This window comes from Podarcis filfolensis (genome assembly GCF_964270895.1).
Source record: "Podarcis filfolensis genome assembly, chromosome: 16".
NCBI classification, from domain to species: Eukaryota; Metazoa; Chordata; class Lepidosauria; order Squamata; family Lacertidae; genus Podarcis; species Podarcis filfolensis.
The window spans coordinates 38,018,267-38,034,868 of NC_139620.1; the positions used below are offsets into that span (position 1 = coordinate 38,018,267).

The window sequence follows — 16,602 nt, forward strand, 5'->3', positions numbered from 1 at the left end:
ACACATACAGTTGGATAGGCAGAAATTACTATGGGCTACTTAGTTTGATGGACTTATTTGCATGGCTGCCTTGGGTACCACCATTTGGTGAGCAGCAGCAGCAGGTTTCTGGAACCCACATTACTTTCTAGGGTTGTAAGTTGAAAATTTCTCTTACTACTGTGTTGCAACCTGCCCTGGGACCTTAGGATGAAGGGGAGGTGATAATAAATAATAGATGCACTGGAAAGCTAGTGACCGTGTGTGTGTGTGTGTGTGGTGGGGTATGTGGAGAATGACCAGGCATGGAGGTAGCCAGTCTATCTACCGTATTTTTCGCCCCATAGGACGCACCGGCCCATAGGACGCATCAAGTTTTTTGGAGGGGAAATAAAGGGAAAAAAATTTATTTCCCCCCCAGGCGCTTGTGGTGCCGGCAGCGGGGAGAAGCGCTCTTCTCCCCGCAGCCCGCCTTCAGACCAGGTCCGGGGACAGCGGGGAGACGCGCTGCGCCTCCCCTCTGTCCCCGGAGCTTGTGGGGCAGGCAGCGGGGAGAAGCACTCTTCTCCCCACCGCCCGCCTTCAGACCAGGTCCGGGGACAGCGGGGAGACGCGCTGCGCCTCCCCGCTGTCCCCGGAGCTTGCGGGGCTGGCGGCGGGGTCTCCCCGCCGCCAGCCTCCAAACCACTTCGGGAGACAGCGGGATGGCGGCGTTCCGCCTCCCTCTGTCCCCCGACCTTGTGGGGCTGGCGCTGGGGCTCTCCCCTCTCACTCTCCAGGCTTCAGCGAAAGCCTGCATTCGCCCCATAGGACGCACACACATTTCCCCTTCATTTTTGGAGGGGGAAAAGTGCGTCCTATAAGGCGAAAAATACGGTAACTAACTTAACAGCTGCATGTTTAAAATGGTCTCTGCCGTGGAAGTGCGTTGGAGAAGTTTGTGTGGATGGAGACTGTCTGTTGATCTTGGACAGGGAGAAAGGAGCATGTGAGGGTGGCCACTGCCCTCTGCTGTCCCTTGCCTCACCCCTCCCCGGTTAAATTTCCATGAGTTAGAGCGATGACGATGTTTCACAGCTTGGAGCGAGCCGAAATCCCCAAAGCACTCCTTTGGCCGCCTGCTGTCACGTATTGAATTTCTAACATACCAGGGGGAAGTCTGCCGAGCCTCTTGGATGATGCAGAGTTCAAAAGCCTCCCTAGCAGCCTCCTGCTTGTTTGTACAGGGGTGATTAGCCAATGCATTTGCTGCCTGCTCCTGATTTCCCTCCTGCTTGCTTGTTAAGCCCATGTTGCTTTGGCTTCCCTCTAGGAGACTGATGTTCAGGGACTGGTGCTGTCATCCTCCACTGTCAATGCTGCCCTGAGCTCCTCCAGCCTACGGACACATCAGGTGGTTGTCTTGTGCCCCCCAGGTAAGTTATGTGGCCGTACCTCAAGAGAGAGAAGCTGCACATCCTCTGCCATCTGATTCCTTTGTTTCCCTCTCCCTCCAAATTCTAGCAAGGCTGTATTTCTGGCTGCATATTGTTTGTGCTGGGGGGGGGGCACTTTCTGCTCCCAGCTACAAGGATAAACGAACTTTGTGACTGCATTAATCAGGTAAGGTAAACAAAATACTTATAATTTCTCCTTGTGTCATTTATTCAGCTTTTGCTGCTTGCAGCTCAGGACAGATTGTGACAAAGATTTTTTGTTGGCCCTCCCCCTGATCATTTGGCTACCTTTCTGGCTTTTGAGACCTCAGCAGGCATTGCCCACCTGCTTTCATATTTTTACAGTCATAAGGGCGGGAAACGTTTTTTTAAAAAAGAATGAAAACGAAAGCTTTTACATCATGAAACTTCTGGGAACGCATTTTGGATCCTCCACTCATGAATTGCAGCATATGGACAGCCTTGCATGTATGAAAACAATATTCTGCTGTGTATAGTGCGGAAAAAGGTGGAATTATGCAACTGAGATGGGGCCTTTTCAGTAGTGGGCCATGCTTGTTGAATGTTATTTCCAGGGAGGCACGCCTGGTGCTGTTTTTAGGTTCCAGGCAAAGGCTTTTCTCTCTATCGGGGCTTTTAGACCTTAATTTGAAAGGTGACACTGGGGCCTCGTTTAGTGTGATAGGATCTGTAAGTCCTGATCTGTTCGGCTGTGTTTTTAGAACTTTGTTGGTTCTCATTTGGTTTCAGTGTAAGTCACTTTGGGTTGCTCTGTGAGAAAAGAGACCAAAAAAACAGAATAAGCAAATACATTTAAATAAATACAATTGATTATAATTCATGAAAATGTTATTTGTATATCTTGTTTTGTTTCTGCTAATTGTGGCAGGGGACAAAGATCCATACAGCACATAGTTAGTTACCTTTATGCAGGAATTCCTATCCATCCATCTTCCCTAACCTCCTCTGCCACTCCAGGGCTTCTGAGATTTCACTGGGAATAATAGAAGAGCTAGAAGGTTCTAGCAACACTTCCTAAGGAGGGAGAGAGGGAGGAAGAATTTGATCTGCTTTTCACAGCAGGCTGATTTGATCAGACACCCCCCCCCCCAAACGTGCAAATCGCAACACAGCAACTACCTCTGCACTGCAAACTTCTTTGGGTTTTGTGATGCAGCTTCAGTGCACAAGAAGTCTGCACATAAATATGTATTATACATGAAAGATGTGTATTTTGGGGCGTGTTCCATGTTTTAAACGTGCATTTACATAAAATACATGTACAATTCAGATGTGGACTTTTCAGGTGCGTCTTCCAAAAAAATTAACAAATGCAGAGGATAGTTTTGGATGGAAAGGACATAAAACTGAGTGCCTTTGAGACTGAAATGGGATGGAATTACTTACACGATTCATTCCCTCTTACAAGGTCCAGCATTCATACAGTCCCAGAGAGCCTTGGCAGGCGCTTCTCCATGGCCCAGCCCCACAGCAACCCTGTAACATCCATAGAAAGGAAACCTCAGGGGGGATGGACGGCACAATTCCTTGCCACCTCTATGTTACCCCTCTGCTGGAGGCCAGCAGCACCCAGGGCAGAAGGAATCTCTCAGTTTGTCTGAACCTCTCTACAAATGTCTGAACTCTGTGGACGAAGTGGCTCTTTCTGCCATTCCACCAACATGTGAAGTACTGTAGGTCTAAATATATCTCCTGAATGTGGTTAGTTTGGGGTTGCTTCCTTATCTGTCTCCTTTCTAGTGAAAACTCCTAGCTCTGCACATGATTCAGGCACCTCATGGGTAGAACTAAGGAGGAAAGAGTGGGTTGATGCCTGTGGGCTCCCAGCACAGAGTTGACTGACTGTGTACTTCCTGTTATCAACAGAAGGCTCCAACTAACTTTGCTGGTTTTAAATTTATTCTTTTGCTTTTAATCTGGGATTCTCTTCTGTCTTTGAAAGCAGATGCCTGAAATGTCTGCCATGCTTGTAGTGAGTTGTCCATAGGAGAGAACAAATGCACTATAGAAATGGTTATACAACTAAGCATTAGAAAAAACATTTTGCCCCGTCTGGACTAGTACTAAGAAGAAGATTCCCAAAGGACCTGTTTCCTTCTTCTTCTAAACCTTGAAGCTCCATTTCCCAAACAGATCTGTATGCTGTGAGAAGTTCTGGTGATTTTGCAAAAGATAGTCATGACAGGATTCAGTTGCTCACAATGATTAGAGATGGGGATAAATTTGATTCAGTTTTCTTTGAAAGCTGAATTTATCAAATTGACCCTTTCTGAAACAATATGAGAACCAAAACACAGCCATCCATCAAAATTGGCACTTATCTATGTGCCCTAATGGTGGCCATACTGATGAACTGGAAGACTAAAGATATGATACCCTTTAATCAATGGATTGACAATATGACAACACTTGCAACTTAGGAATGGACCGCTTACAGATGTAGACTTTGTTTGGATAAATATGACAACATTTGCAATGAGTTTATACAGAAAGTAGTAGGATATTAATATCTATCTACATACATATTGGGACGCGGGTGGCGCTGTGGGTTAAACCACAGAGCCTAGGACTTGCCGATCAGAAGGTCGGCGGTTCAAATCCCCACGACGGGGTGAGCTCCCGTTGCTTGGTCCCTGCTCCTGCCAAGCTAAGCAGCTCGAAAGCACGTCAAAGTGCAAGTAGATAAAGAGGTACCACTCTGGCGGGAAGGTAAACGGCGTTTCCGTGTGCTGTTCTGGTTCACCAGAAGTGGCTTAGTCATACTGGCCACATGACCTGGAAGCTGTACGCCAGCTCCCTTGGCCAATAAAGCGAGATGAGCACCGCAACCCCACAGTCGGTCACGACTGGACCTAATGGTCAGGGGTCCCTTTACCCTTTAACTTTACATACATATTAGGTTAATAACACTGTATCAATTCATATTAGAATGTATGGGAAGATATTACATTGTGTGTGTTTTTGTGTGTGTGTGTGTGTGTGTGCGCGCGCACACACACACACACACACCTTCGTTCTTTTTTTTCTCACTTCCCCCTTTCTCCCCTGTATTTCTTTATAATTTAAATTATTTCAGTAAAATATTAATATTATAGGAGAGCCACTCCATTCCCCTGATCATTTCAGTTGCCCTTTTCTGAACCTTATCCAACTCTAAATTGTATCTCACATGCACATTAGGCAAGCCGTGCCTTTTTTTAACCTTTTGGTTTATATATAAGCATTAGGGAGGATATCAGCAGATTACCCATTCACACAGATTTGGCAAGAGACTTTGAGGCCAACAATCTGACTCTGCTGGTTTGGAAAGTGTCATATTGGTACTTGTGGCCATCTGACTCACTGAATTTGGTGACTTGGTAGTTCATAACTACATTCTCCCAGGTATGTAATGGCTCCTTCCCTGACTCCAGGGTGGGTGGTGGTTGTGGCCTGTTGCGGGCTTTCCCTCTTTCCCCGGGGGCCAAAAGGCTCCCCGTCCCGGCTGGCCCTTGGGTCCTCCCCTGGCTGACCACTGTGGATGGTGGGATAGCCCACCAGCACCAAAATCTGAACTGCCCAGTCAGGGGCAGGCAAGGGAGGTGGAACTTAGGCGGTGGACCAGAATGCGGATGCCTTCACTCTGGTCCTCTGCCTGACAATAAAAGCCAGCTGCACTCAAATCTCACATACCAAGAGCATTGACATGTCTTTTTGAATCACCTGGAAACAGAAAGCTACCGATACCTTCACTAGCCTTTGAGGTAAGCAACACAATTCTGACAACTCTTTGGGAAGTTCCAGGCATTGTCCTAAAAAGGGCTTTTGTGAAAAGCATAAACTCCAAAGTCACTCTCATAAGGGTTATGTAACTGAGCAGAAGAGAGCCCTGGGCTCTGACATCACCACGGAGTGCCCCTCCATCCCCCCTCCCAGCAATGTGTAAAATATCACGGCCTCCGGATGTAAGAGCACGTTCTCTCTTGCTATTCCTGATCCAGCAGGAAAACTTGGACAGCTCCTTCCCTTGCGGTTTGCTGTGTTGTAAATAATATCTTGGCCGGGTCACACGTCCTGCCGCTCTTGTGATGTGGCGTCTCCAAGAAAGGGGGTGGGGGGAGGAATGTAAACAAAACAGTTTTTGGTTGTTGTGAAGGAAAAATGTCTCTCAGTATTGTGGAAAATTAGCGCTGGGATGGTTCTACCCTTATAGGGCTTTAAAAGAACAATAGCTACAGACTCATAAAGTTTGTGAAAATTTTGTTTTAAATAAAACAACCAGTTGAATTTGAAAAGTACATAAGTCTACAAAGTTGCTAGTGCACATCATTTTCTTCTAATCGAGCCAGCCTGCAACAAGCTAAGTTGTGGTACTTCAGTTGTCTGCAAATGAAAAGGATAGTCTTCTAAATTACAAAATAATTTTTGGGGTCTCCTTGTCAATTACAGGTCTACTTATAATCATTCATGTTTTAGTAGCATCCAGATTGAGTTGTTGCATGGGTACTGATCAGGGACAATAGGCATTGTAGTCCGACAACTTCTGGTTGGCCACAGGTGAGCTAACTTTGATCCTTTTTTAAAAAAATAATATTTATTAAAAGTTTAAAGATTACAGAAAGAAGAAAAAAAGAGAAAAGTTAAACAAAACAAAACAATACATTACAATACATAAAAAAACAAAAAAACCATACAGCAAAACAAAAGCAAAAACAAAAACAATTAAAAACACATCCAATGTTTCCATATCTTTGTCTTTCATTTACTTGTTTCATCGACCTCCTCACACCTCCCTTTTTTGTATTCTAGTTCAGTTAGCTATTTCAGCAAATCCTTTCCATCTTTCTCAATTTTTGTTCTATAATTTATCTTAACACATCTTAACATATTTTAACCTTATTTTCCATTAACACTATAGTACTTATTTATACTTAATTCATTATAACATTTCTACTAAAGTCATATAATTCCATTCCATCATTTTTCTAACACTCATTAATAGTACATTATTTCTATATATAAACTTTAAACTTTTTCCAATGTTCTTCCGCCGTCTGTTCTCCCTGGTCTCAGATTCTGCCAGTCTTTTCCGTCAATTCCATATAGTCCATCAACCTGGTGATCTTCTGTCCGAGGCTCTTAACTCTTTTCCAAGTCCCTTCTGCGAGTCTTCTTCATATTTATACATACACTTTACTTTGTCTTCTTCTGATCTTGTTCTTATTTTCCTTCCTTTGAAGCTGAAGAGTAGATCTCGGGGAAATTCCCACCTAGCAATGTTTTTATTCCTTCTCGACGGGTCAGCCAGCTCTCCATAATTAAAACTAAAATTCAAAATATATTTCAGGACATATTTCAAAGTTCCTCCAAATCTGGAGGTCCCCACAACTCCAGTCTCCTCCTGACCCAAGTCCAGGTCCCAAAGGTCAATAAATCCCTGCATAAAGGGATCTATCCAACTTTCCTTCTCCAGTCCAAGCAGGGCTCCAATCCTCAAAATCTGACTTTCTCTAAATTCACTCACAAATAGCATCAACTTATAATCATCAAATTGCATCTGCAACGCTGGGGCTCTCTCCCTCTCCACCTGTGCCACTCTAGGTTCATCAACTATGACTTTCTCCCCAGCCTTCTCCACAATTTGCCCTGTCAAAGTAGATCCCTGTATCAATTCCTGAGTAGTTTCTGTAGTAATGTTCCCTTTTTGTCCCAAGTTGGTCACTTTTTGTCCCAAATTCTCAATTTTTATAGTCATAACATCCATCTTCTTATGGAGCTGTTCCAGTGAGTTATTTATCTTACATAATGCAACCACTAAGGCTTCTTCTGTCAACATTCTTAGCACTCCAAGGTCAATCCCAGATTCTCACAGTATTTTATCTTGCAGCTGGAGAATTCCCCCAGCTCAGCTCATGTAACAATTTCAAAGGCTTCCTCTAGGGGGAAACAATTTCTATTTGTATCAATCCTTTTAAGCACAATTCAAACAATAAAGTTAGTTTCAATTTTCAGTTACTTTTACTCCTTTTTAAGCGCAGAAGGTGACAATGGAAACAATATATTTCTCTTATTTAACTAGCTGTCAACGAACGTTCTATTCACAGTCAATAAGCATTCCCAAAACGTGTCTTACTGGCAGCCCGTTTCCAGGTTCAGAAATTTTCCCCCTCTTCTCCTGCTTCCATGGGGGTTTAATAATTTTAACCGATGGAAGTTTAATCCTTTACGAAAGGCTTTCCAAGACTTTAGCTTGCAGCCTCTTTGCTTCAGTCTATTTACAAAAGGGGAAGGCGGACTTCCTGTTTGAAACCTCCCCGTTTCGGTGCCAAATTTAGACGTTTAAAAATCCAATTTTCCGTTCTACTCACGGGTAGTTGTTTTAAAATCAAATTGTCCACAGGAAAAAATCAGCGCTCTCCAGCAACAGCAATGCGGCTTCACTTCATAAAAAAAGCAGTTGATTGAAAGCACCGCGCCACTCACCCCACGTAGCTCCAGATCCCCGAAACCGGGTTTCCCCGCGAGTAGGGGAGGCGCAAAAGGTGCCAGCCGAATCCCACGTTCACAGGCTTCTCCCGCCTGTGATTTTTATGGGTCCCCGCCTTTGCCGTGGCGGTCAGACCCTAATTTCCACGAAGCGAATTCCTCCCGATCAGAGGAATTCCGCCATTGTCCGGAGGCGCCAACCTGGAAGTCTGAGCTAACTTTGATCCTGTCCAGCATCCTGTTTCTCACTGGTAGCCCACAGATTTTTCAGGGGGTGGGGGGAATAATTTTGGGAGAAAATCCAAACTGTTATTATAATTCCTCCAGAATGCAATCCTTCTCCTTAATAAAAATCAGAATTTATTTGGAAATTTAAAAAAAGATTACAGAAGATTATTATCAGCATGAGCTAAAGAAGTCTGCCCTGTAGTCCTTGGTTGTTGACCAAAGGGGAGAAATGGCAACCCAGGCCCACCCTGGCTAATTTGAATCAGCCATGAAAGGTTGATAGGATGGAGCCAGAGTAAGGTGAATGTTTTGTTATGTGATCCCGGTTGCCTTGAAGGATATGGTGATGTAGCCACTCTTGGGAAAAACCATCGCCCTGAACCCAGAGGTTTTATATTGACTAATGCCTGGCCACCGGTTTTGAGGGCAGGAAAAGATGGCAGCAGTTCAACTGCATATGCTCTAGGATTAAACTGATAGATCTAGTTTTGAGACAGTATCTGGCTTGTTTGCCCCGGTGGATAACCTTAGTCAAACATATTACACCAGTGTTGAAACATCTGCACTGGTTGCCCATTAGCTGCTGAACCAGTTCCCTTCTTTTTAAGGAATCATAGAAGGGTAGAGTTGGAAGGGATCCAAGGGTCATCTAGTCCAACCCCCTGCAATGTAGGAATCTCAGCTAAAGACTCCATGACAGATGGCCATCCAATCTCTGCTTGAAAACCTCCAAGGAAGGAGAATTCACAACCTCCCAAGGGAGACCGTTCCACTGTCCAACAGCTCTTACTGTTGGAATGTTTTTCAGTATATTTAGTCAGAATCTCCTTTCTTGTAAGATTCATATCCTCCAGAGCAGGAGAAAACAAGTTTGCTCCATCTTCCATGTGAAGGCCCTTGAGATATTTGAAGATAGCTATCATATCTCTTCTCAGTCTCCTCTTTTGTAGGCTAAACATACCCAGTGCCTTCGACCATTCCTCATAAGGCTTGATTTCCAGAGCCTTAATCAGCTTGGTTGCCCCCCTCCTCTGCACACCTTCCAGCTTGTCAACATTTTATTGAGAGCAGTACTTTTATTGTTTTCATGTGAACCGCTTGGAGTATTTTTTTAACCGTAAGCTGTGTAATAAGTAAGTAAAACAAACTTTTGTTTCTATAGAAACTCTCAAAGCCATTCTTGCTTACTTCTTAATGTGGCCTCCGTAGTTCAAAGAAATTCATGACTTTCTCCTTTTTTGGTTCCTGGAAATGGGAGACTCTTGGATTGATTACCTTCAGGTTTCGGAAACAGTTTGACCCCTGATGGCTATATATCAAATAAACAAAAATTCAAAATAGTGGGAATGATTGGTGAAAATAAGCTATTTTGTTGCAAGGAGGAAAGGTAGAGCAACTGCTTTTAAAATGAGAAAATGTTTATTTGGGGAGGGGAAAACTTTGACATTTTAAAGTTAGTTTCTAACCAGGGATAGGATTAGGATATGTCTCTACATGGTGCTTCAAGCACACTGTAGTTTAAATGTCTGGGCTTTCTCCACCCTCCCCTAATCCTGATTCCTTAGAATTGAACCCCTCTGAAGGAAGCAAGGATGATGAACAGAGAATTCGCAAGACCCCAAGCAATAAATAAATCTGCAGTTCCCAGTGTTCCTTTGGGAACAGCCATGAAGCCTTTCCAGCTAAGCCAGTTTTAAAAACTAGTTTGAAATGCAGAGATACCTTCAGATGGACACTATGTTGATATTGGTTGAGGGAACAGGAAAATGGAGCTCCCAGTTGCCAATTGTTTTGGGGTTTTATCTTGGCTGGTAGTTTTCTTTTGGGGGGTACAGTCAGATGTTGGGATTGTTGTGTTAGTTGTCCTGGTTATAATACTTCCCTTTACACTGCTGCTATGGAACCGTGGCTTTTTGCTCGCTATACTGCCTTGGCATGCTAAATTTCACCCAGGCCAGTGGGTGTGGTGTGACACAACAGCAGATGTCACTAGGCATGTCACCCTCCCAAACCCTTTATGCCCACGTGCGGTCCTGTTCCCCCATTATTCACGCATGAAAATGGCAGGAAGGAGCTGTATACTGGAGTACCACCCTGTGATTGGGGGGGGGGCACGTGGTGGGGTGGTATACAGATTTCCCCCCTGAAGCAGTCAGTGTGACCATGAATGCTAAACTTGCACTGGATTACCAGAGCTTCTTGTGTTGTGTGAAAGATCACATAAAGCATGAAAATTATAATGTAAGGAAGCATCATGAAAATGGAATAAAGTGCTGTCTAAGCGGCTTCCTCCTCTACCTCTCCTCACGCACTGCTGTGTCCAAGTGGGCTTATCTGGCAGCTTTGCAATTCATGCCACAGACCTGGGCCTGAGCTGCCATGATGTTTTCTCACGATGCCTCGGAACAAGAATGCACTGGTAGGAGTGTGGAAAATTCAAATGGCAGCTTCGACCCAGCGACCTGGCACAGAGGGTCCAGGGCAGGTCTCAGTGCCATGGCAAACTCTATCAGGGCTCCAGAAGGTGCCAGAAGTATGGAGCTGGTATTTTATTTTTATTTTTAAAATTTCTATCCTGCCCTTCTCCCCAAAAGAGCCTAGGGCAGCAAACCACCAAGCAGCAAAAACCACACGATCAAATAAATAAACAAAAAGATCAAAAACATTTGAAAAAACATTAGCAATGTATTTAAAACATTAAGAATATAAGAAATGTTTAAAAAGAGTCGCATATCCTCACAGCTAATAATTTCAGTATTGCCAGGAACATGAACTCATGAGAGAGACTGCCTCTTTCCCTACAGACTCTCTTGGGTGTTCAAATCGACAAAGAGGGCCCCTCATGATAGTTCTTCCTTCCTCAGAAGGGTTTTTTTTGGGGGGGTGATCTGGAGGAAAGTCTTCTTTGTGGCAGCACCTAAACTGGGAATCCTCTGCCTACCAGAGAGTTGCCCATCTGGTAACTTCGTGATACAGCTGAAGACACACCTCTTTACCCTGGTCTTTGCCACGTGAGATATATATTTTTAGGGCCCACCCTATTTTTGTGGTTGTATTTTTTTGTAAGTTTTTAAACAGTTTTTAACGTTGCTGAAACCCACACTGAGACCTTAGGGTGAAGGGCAAGTAATAAATGAAGATAGTAAAATAATAATAATAATAATAATAATAATAATAATAATAATAATAATAATGATGATGATGATGATGATGATGATTCTTGGGTGAACAAGAATGTTTCAAAATCCTATTTATTGATAAGTAATACTTAATATAGTTCAAACCAATGTTAGTGTTTTTTATACATTGTAAGTTTCGTTTTGGGTTGAATCCTTTTTCAATTTATCGTGTTGTTGACTTCCTTCTACCTCATTACAGTTTCAAAATCCCCCCCCCCCCAGTATTAATAAGGGTTAGGGTTAATTTGTAAGGGAACTCTTGGCATCGAAACGAAAACAAAAATGAACAAGTTGAGTCAGCTGTCACAGGATGCAGGTTCACCCCTCTGGCCTGCTTTCAGAGCTTCAGGTCTTTGCTTTGGAATGAAACAGTTTTTCTGAAGCAGCCTACAAGATTGAGTTGGACAACCAGTGTTGAAGGGTCAGTGTTTCCCGTCAGAAGGCATGGCTTCCAAGTACTGGGCCCCAGTACCATTATGTGGTGTATAAATTAATTCCTGATGGTGATGGGTATTTCAGAGGAGAGGTCCTCAGTCTCCCATGCCCATCAGGTTCAAATAAAATGACACTCATCTATTTCCCCGCCTCTTGCATTCCACTCTTTAAATTCTGTTAAGGCAAGGAGAACCTGAAAATTGTGCATTCATCATTTTAAGTCATCTGGAAGCTGTTTGATTAAATAAATTCTTATTAAAAATAAAGAAATAAAAGATCTGTTCACTTTCTTCCAGCACACAGATGCTTTCAGGAAAATAAATTTCCTGAACGAGCCATTTGGACAGTCTCTGTGGACTTCAAGATCCACATCATTTATTTAATTTTGCTGCTTTCATTAAAATTATCTACAGTTTTTATATATATTATTGTTACAACATACAGTAGAGGTGCACTTAAAGTAGGAAACCAAGGCCATCTGAAAAGCATTTGGGGAAAGTAATTTTGAGGAGACTCACTAATGGTTTTGAAAGACTCTTGGAAACACAATATAAGGCAGGTCTGCATCAGCAGATGAAAAATGGAATGAGAGGAAAGAGCGCAATATTATCCCCAATCCCTCAATACTGTATGTCTGTAGCTGAGCAGCAGGAAGAAGAGGCATTAATTTTTAAGGAAAATCTTAAAATGAACAAGAACCTTGTATATAAACAATAATGGGGATGATGCATAAGCAAAATACTTTTATCAGCTGCTAGCTCTTGAGTGCCCACTACCTGTTTGCTGAAGGCCGGAGGCATAGCTTGGTATTTAAAAGATTTGTGGCATGATTCCATAGTCATAAATTTGCAAAAAAATGCATTTGCCAATTAATATGTATACAGGCAAATTTAGAATCTGACTCTGTCAGAAGGCAAACCACCTAATTTCCCATTCAAAATTACCCCATAGTAGAATTTATATTTGCTTGCACCCCATACCAGATCATCCCAAACCAATTCCTATTCAGTTCAGTTAATTTCTCAACAGATCATCCAACTCCAAGACAATTCAATGACGCTTTGGTTAGCCCCATTCATTACTCCTAAAATTATCTCTAGATAAAGTCATGTTTACCCAGTAACTAAAGTCACTTCCACCCCCGGTCTGTTCCCCACAAATTTAGTCTACAAAAGAACCTGGCAATACAAATCACATTTAAGTCTTGTATTGGGAACAGAAGTAACATGGTGTTCCTGTGGTGTTTAAAGAAGGGCCATAGCTAAGTACTAGAGCATGTGCTTTGCACGCAACAGTCCCAGGTTCAATCCCCAGCATCTCTAGGTAAGGTAAAAGGTAAAGGACCCCTGGACGGTTCAGTCCAGTCAAAGGTGACTATGGAGTTGTGGCGCTCATCTCGCTTTCAGGCCGAGGGAGCCGGCGTTTGTCCACAGACAGCTTTCCAGGTCATGTGGCCAGCTGGACTAAACCGCTACTGGCGCAATGGAACACTGTGATGGAAACCAGAGTGCATGGAAACGCTGTTTACCTTCCTGCTGCAGTGGTACCTATTTATCTACTTGCACTGGGTTGCTTTTGAACTAGGTCGGGCTAGGAAAGAGTCCCTATCTGAAACTCTGGAGAACTGCTGCCAATCTTCCTAGATGTTGCCCATTGGCCTCTGCCTGCTAGACAGCAGCTCCCACTGAGGACTTCGGAGGCGAGGGAGGTCAGCTGAGCTGCGGGAACCTTTTCAGCTTACAATGCTTGCTGTTTCATTCAAATGGCCAAACTGTGGCTTGTACCTGGCAAACCATGGTTTGATTGCTCTAGACCAAACAGTAAAATATGGTTTTCTCTAAATTTAGGATTAGTAGGAAGGAGCAGCCCAAGACTCATTTACATGGTCCTAAAATTCAATTTGGTATTGCTTCTGAACAAGCTCATGGTATCTGTGACATGTGGATTGCAGGGGCTGGACTACATGGCACTTGGGGTTCCTTCCATCTCTAGAATTCAGTGGTTCTATGAAGTGGGAAGGAGTGAAGTCTCTCTTAGATGTTAAGCACAAATCAGGACTCCTGCATCAGAAACAGAACAATCCCATTTGGTTACTGAAACGAGGCATGCAGCAAGGTTTTTTGAATCCTAGCCAAGCTAAATAGGCAGTCATTATAAGAGCAGGAAAGCACCCAAAATCTCGTTTAGATTCTTGCTCATCTTCATCTAAAAAGGAAATTAAGTGAATTTTGCAAAATTGAATATAATAAAGCAGTGAGGGGGCGACTGCAGGATTCAGCTGCCCTTTTGGCTGTTGCCATTTAAGCCCATTTCTGCTTCTACCAGTGAACCATCTCCTTCTCCAATCCTCTCATGGCTTGTTTTGCTACAGCACCGACCACAATTACAAGATGTGCAGAAGATACTTCAGCATAAAAATTGAAATAAGCAGGGCTTGTGGATTTATTTTTTTCCACATAAAAACACATTTGTGTGTGTGTCTGCAATTAGTCAAAATGCATTTTCTTTGCATTATTTATTGCCTGTGTTCCAGCAACAGTATATCTGTCCACAAGCAGACTGAGGAGATAAGTTCACCTCTTTAAATAAAAATTTTAACGACTAAACAATGTAATTTGCCTCCCACTGAAGTCAATAGCAAAACTACCATTAGCCATAATGGGGCTAAATTACACTCTAAATATATTTAATGGGCATTAAAGAAACCCATTCTCTATTCCCAGAGACTAGGGGAAAGTAACAATATTTTTAAAATTATAATGCAGCATTTATGCATAACAATGTCAACCTTTGGCTCTGTAGGTCAAAACTGCTTTGGAAGTGCTGTGCTGCCGCTTCTCATATTGCTGCCCTCCAGACCTCTCATGGATGAGGCACACAAAGAAGGGCCTCCGATGATGATCGAAGGGTCTGGGTCAGTTCATGCGGGGAGATGTGGTCCTTGAGGTTCTGCGGTCCTGAGCCGTTTAAGGATTTCTAGGTCAAAACCAGCATTTTGAATTGTGCTAGGAAACTAATTGGCAGCCAGTGAAGTCGGGTCAGGATTGGTGTTATATGCTCAAACCGTCTTGCCCCGGTGAGTAGTTTGGCTGCCGAATTCTTCACCAAGTTTAGGATCAGAGTTTTCCTTCTCCTAGAACACCTCCATAGTCGAACGTTTCGGAACTCGAACACCTAAAACCCAGAAGTAAATGCCTCAGTTTTTGAACACACCTCAGAAGTCGAACAGGAAACGTGACTTCCGTTTTGAATATTCCGTTTTGAGGCTTCCGCTTTCAGTTTTCGGTTTTTGAACGTTTCGGAACTCGAACGGACTTCATGGAACGAATTACATTCAAAAACCGAGGTACCACTGTACCTTCCCAGGTTGATGAGCCCCACCTGCCCCTCACTTCCCTCTACGGAAAATGCAGAAACTGCCTTCTTGACCATTGGAGCCACTCTTGGTCTCGTCTGCTCCATCTGCCAGAGCCTGCCTTCACATGCAGGGAAGTCCTGCTTGCAGACTTCTCAGTGGTGCATGTCGTTGGCTGGTGTGAGAACAGGATCCTGGACTAGATAGGCTACTGGCCTGATCCTGCACACTCTTCCTATGTTCTTATGTCAGATATTTTGAGGTAGATCCTTACTCCAGTTTCCTTTTTGTAATATAAAAGATAAGTATGTTCAGACTTTTTGTTTAGAAACAGCGATCACATAAATGTTGGTTAAATTATTTCTCCCTGTTGCCACCCCCTCCCCTGTACTTCCAAACTCTTTTAAAACTGTGTCGTGTCCAAATTTCATCCTCAAGCATATCTGATTTTCCATCAGTTGCCTGGGTAGAACTCCCATGAGGATGTTGGGGTTGTGAGGGCAAAGGAAGCAATAAAAGTCTTTTAATGGGAAGCGGGGGGAAACAGCAAGAGAAACAATATTGCTTTTTATTTCTGTCTGGTGGGGAGCGGATTGTTTCAGACTGTAGTCTGTATGAGTGGAGATGGTGCACACCTGCCTGCCTCAGTTTTTACTTTGATTGAAATTTCGTTCTGACCTGCCCAATTTATGACCCACCAAGCCACTGACAAACTATGGATGGTGTTAGGCTTCCAAGGGCTGAATCAACCAGTTTGTGTTATCGTGACTGGGGATAATAAAGGCAGATTTTCATGACTGAGCATAAAACAGACAAGTGAGTTTGGCTCGATGGACTGCACAAGCTGCCCATTTGTGTTTCGGCTAGTGGTAGAGAGGGTGGCATAGTGCAATGGGTAGGAGCTGTAGCCCCCATCTGCACTGTACATAAAGCAGGATTATACCACTTTAAACAGTCACAGCACTATCCAAGGAATCCTGGGGATTGTGGTATGTAAAGTGTGCTGGGAGCTGTTAGGAGACATCCCCCTCTACAATTCTAACCAATCCCTCTTCCTAAGGAACTTTGGGAATTGTAGTTCTGTGAGGGGAATAGGGATCTCCTAGCAACTCTCAGCGTCCTTTACAAACTACACTTCCCAGAATTCTTTCCTATGATTGCTTACAGTGGCATGGTGCTACTTTAAGTGTATAGTGCACCTGGCGCCTTAGAAACCTACTTGTGTGACAGGCCTGGCTCATATGCCGTGGTAAGCCAAACTGTGTGTTATTGCAGATTAACATCATGGTTAAGGCAGAGACACCTTACTCACAGTCTCAGCTACCACCATGTTCGTTGCAGGGGGTTGGACTAGATGACCCTTGGGTCCCTTCCAATTCTGCTCTTGCCGTGGAGCAGCAAAGCGGCCATGAGATTCTCTCTGGGCGCCTGCACATTCACACTCTTCCAGTAAGCCGTGGTTTGTACTACTGTGCTGTATGAACCAAGCCATATTGTGACTTTT

At 43.6% G+C, this 16,602-nt stretch overlaps 1 protein-coding gene and 1 long non-coding RNA gene across 9 annotated transcripts in view; one reads left to right on the forward strand and one right to left on the reverse strand.

Annotated features, from left to right (window-relative positions):
• The window catches only part of LOC310751447, a 120,777-nt gene that overhangs the window by 73,524 nt on the left and 30,651 nt on the right, over window positions 1-16,602 (reverse strand). The gene's annotated exons all lie outside the window — the stretch shown is intronic.
• PITPNM2 (phosphatidylinositol transfer protein membrane associated 2) overlaps window positions 1-16,602 on the forward strand; it is a 206,771-nt gene that overhangs the window by 31,650 nt on the left and 158,519 nt on the right. For all 8 annotated transcript variants that reach the window (XM_083589728.1, XM_083589722.1, XM_083589729.1 and 5 more), the window contains exon 2: window positions 1,292-1,394. The gene's annotated coding sequence lies outside the window, so the exon portion shown is untranslated. The remainder of the gene's footprint in view (window positions 1-1,291; window positions 1,395-16,602) is intronic.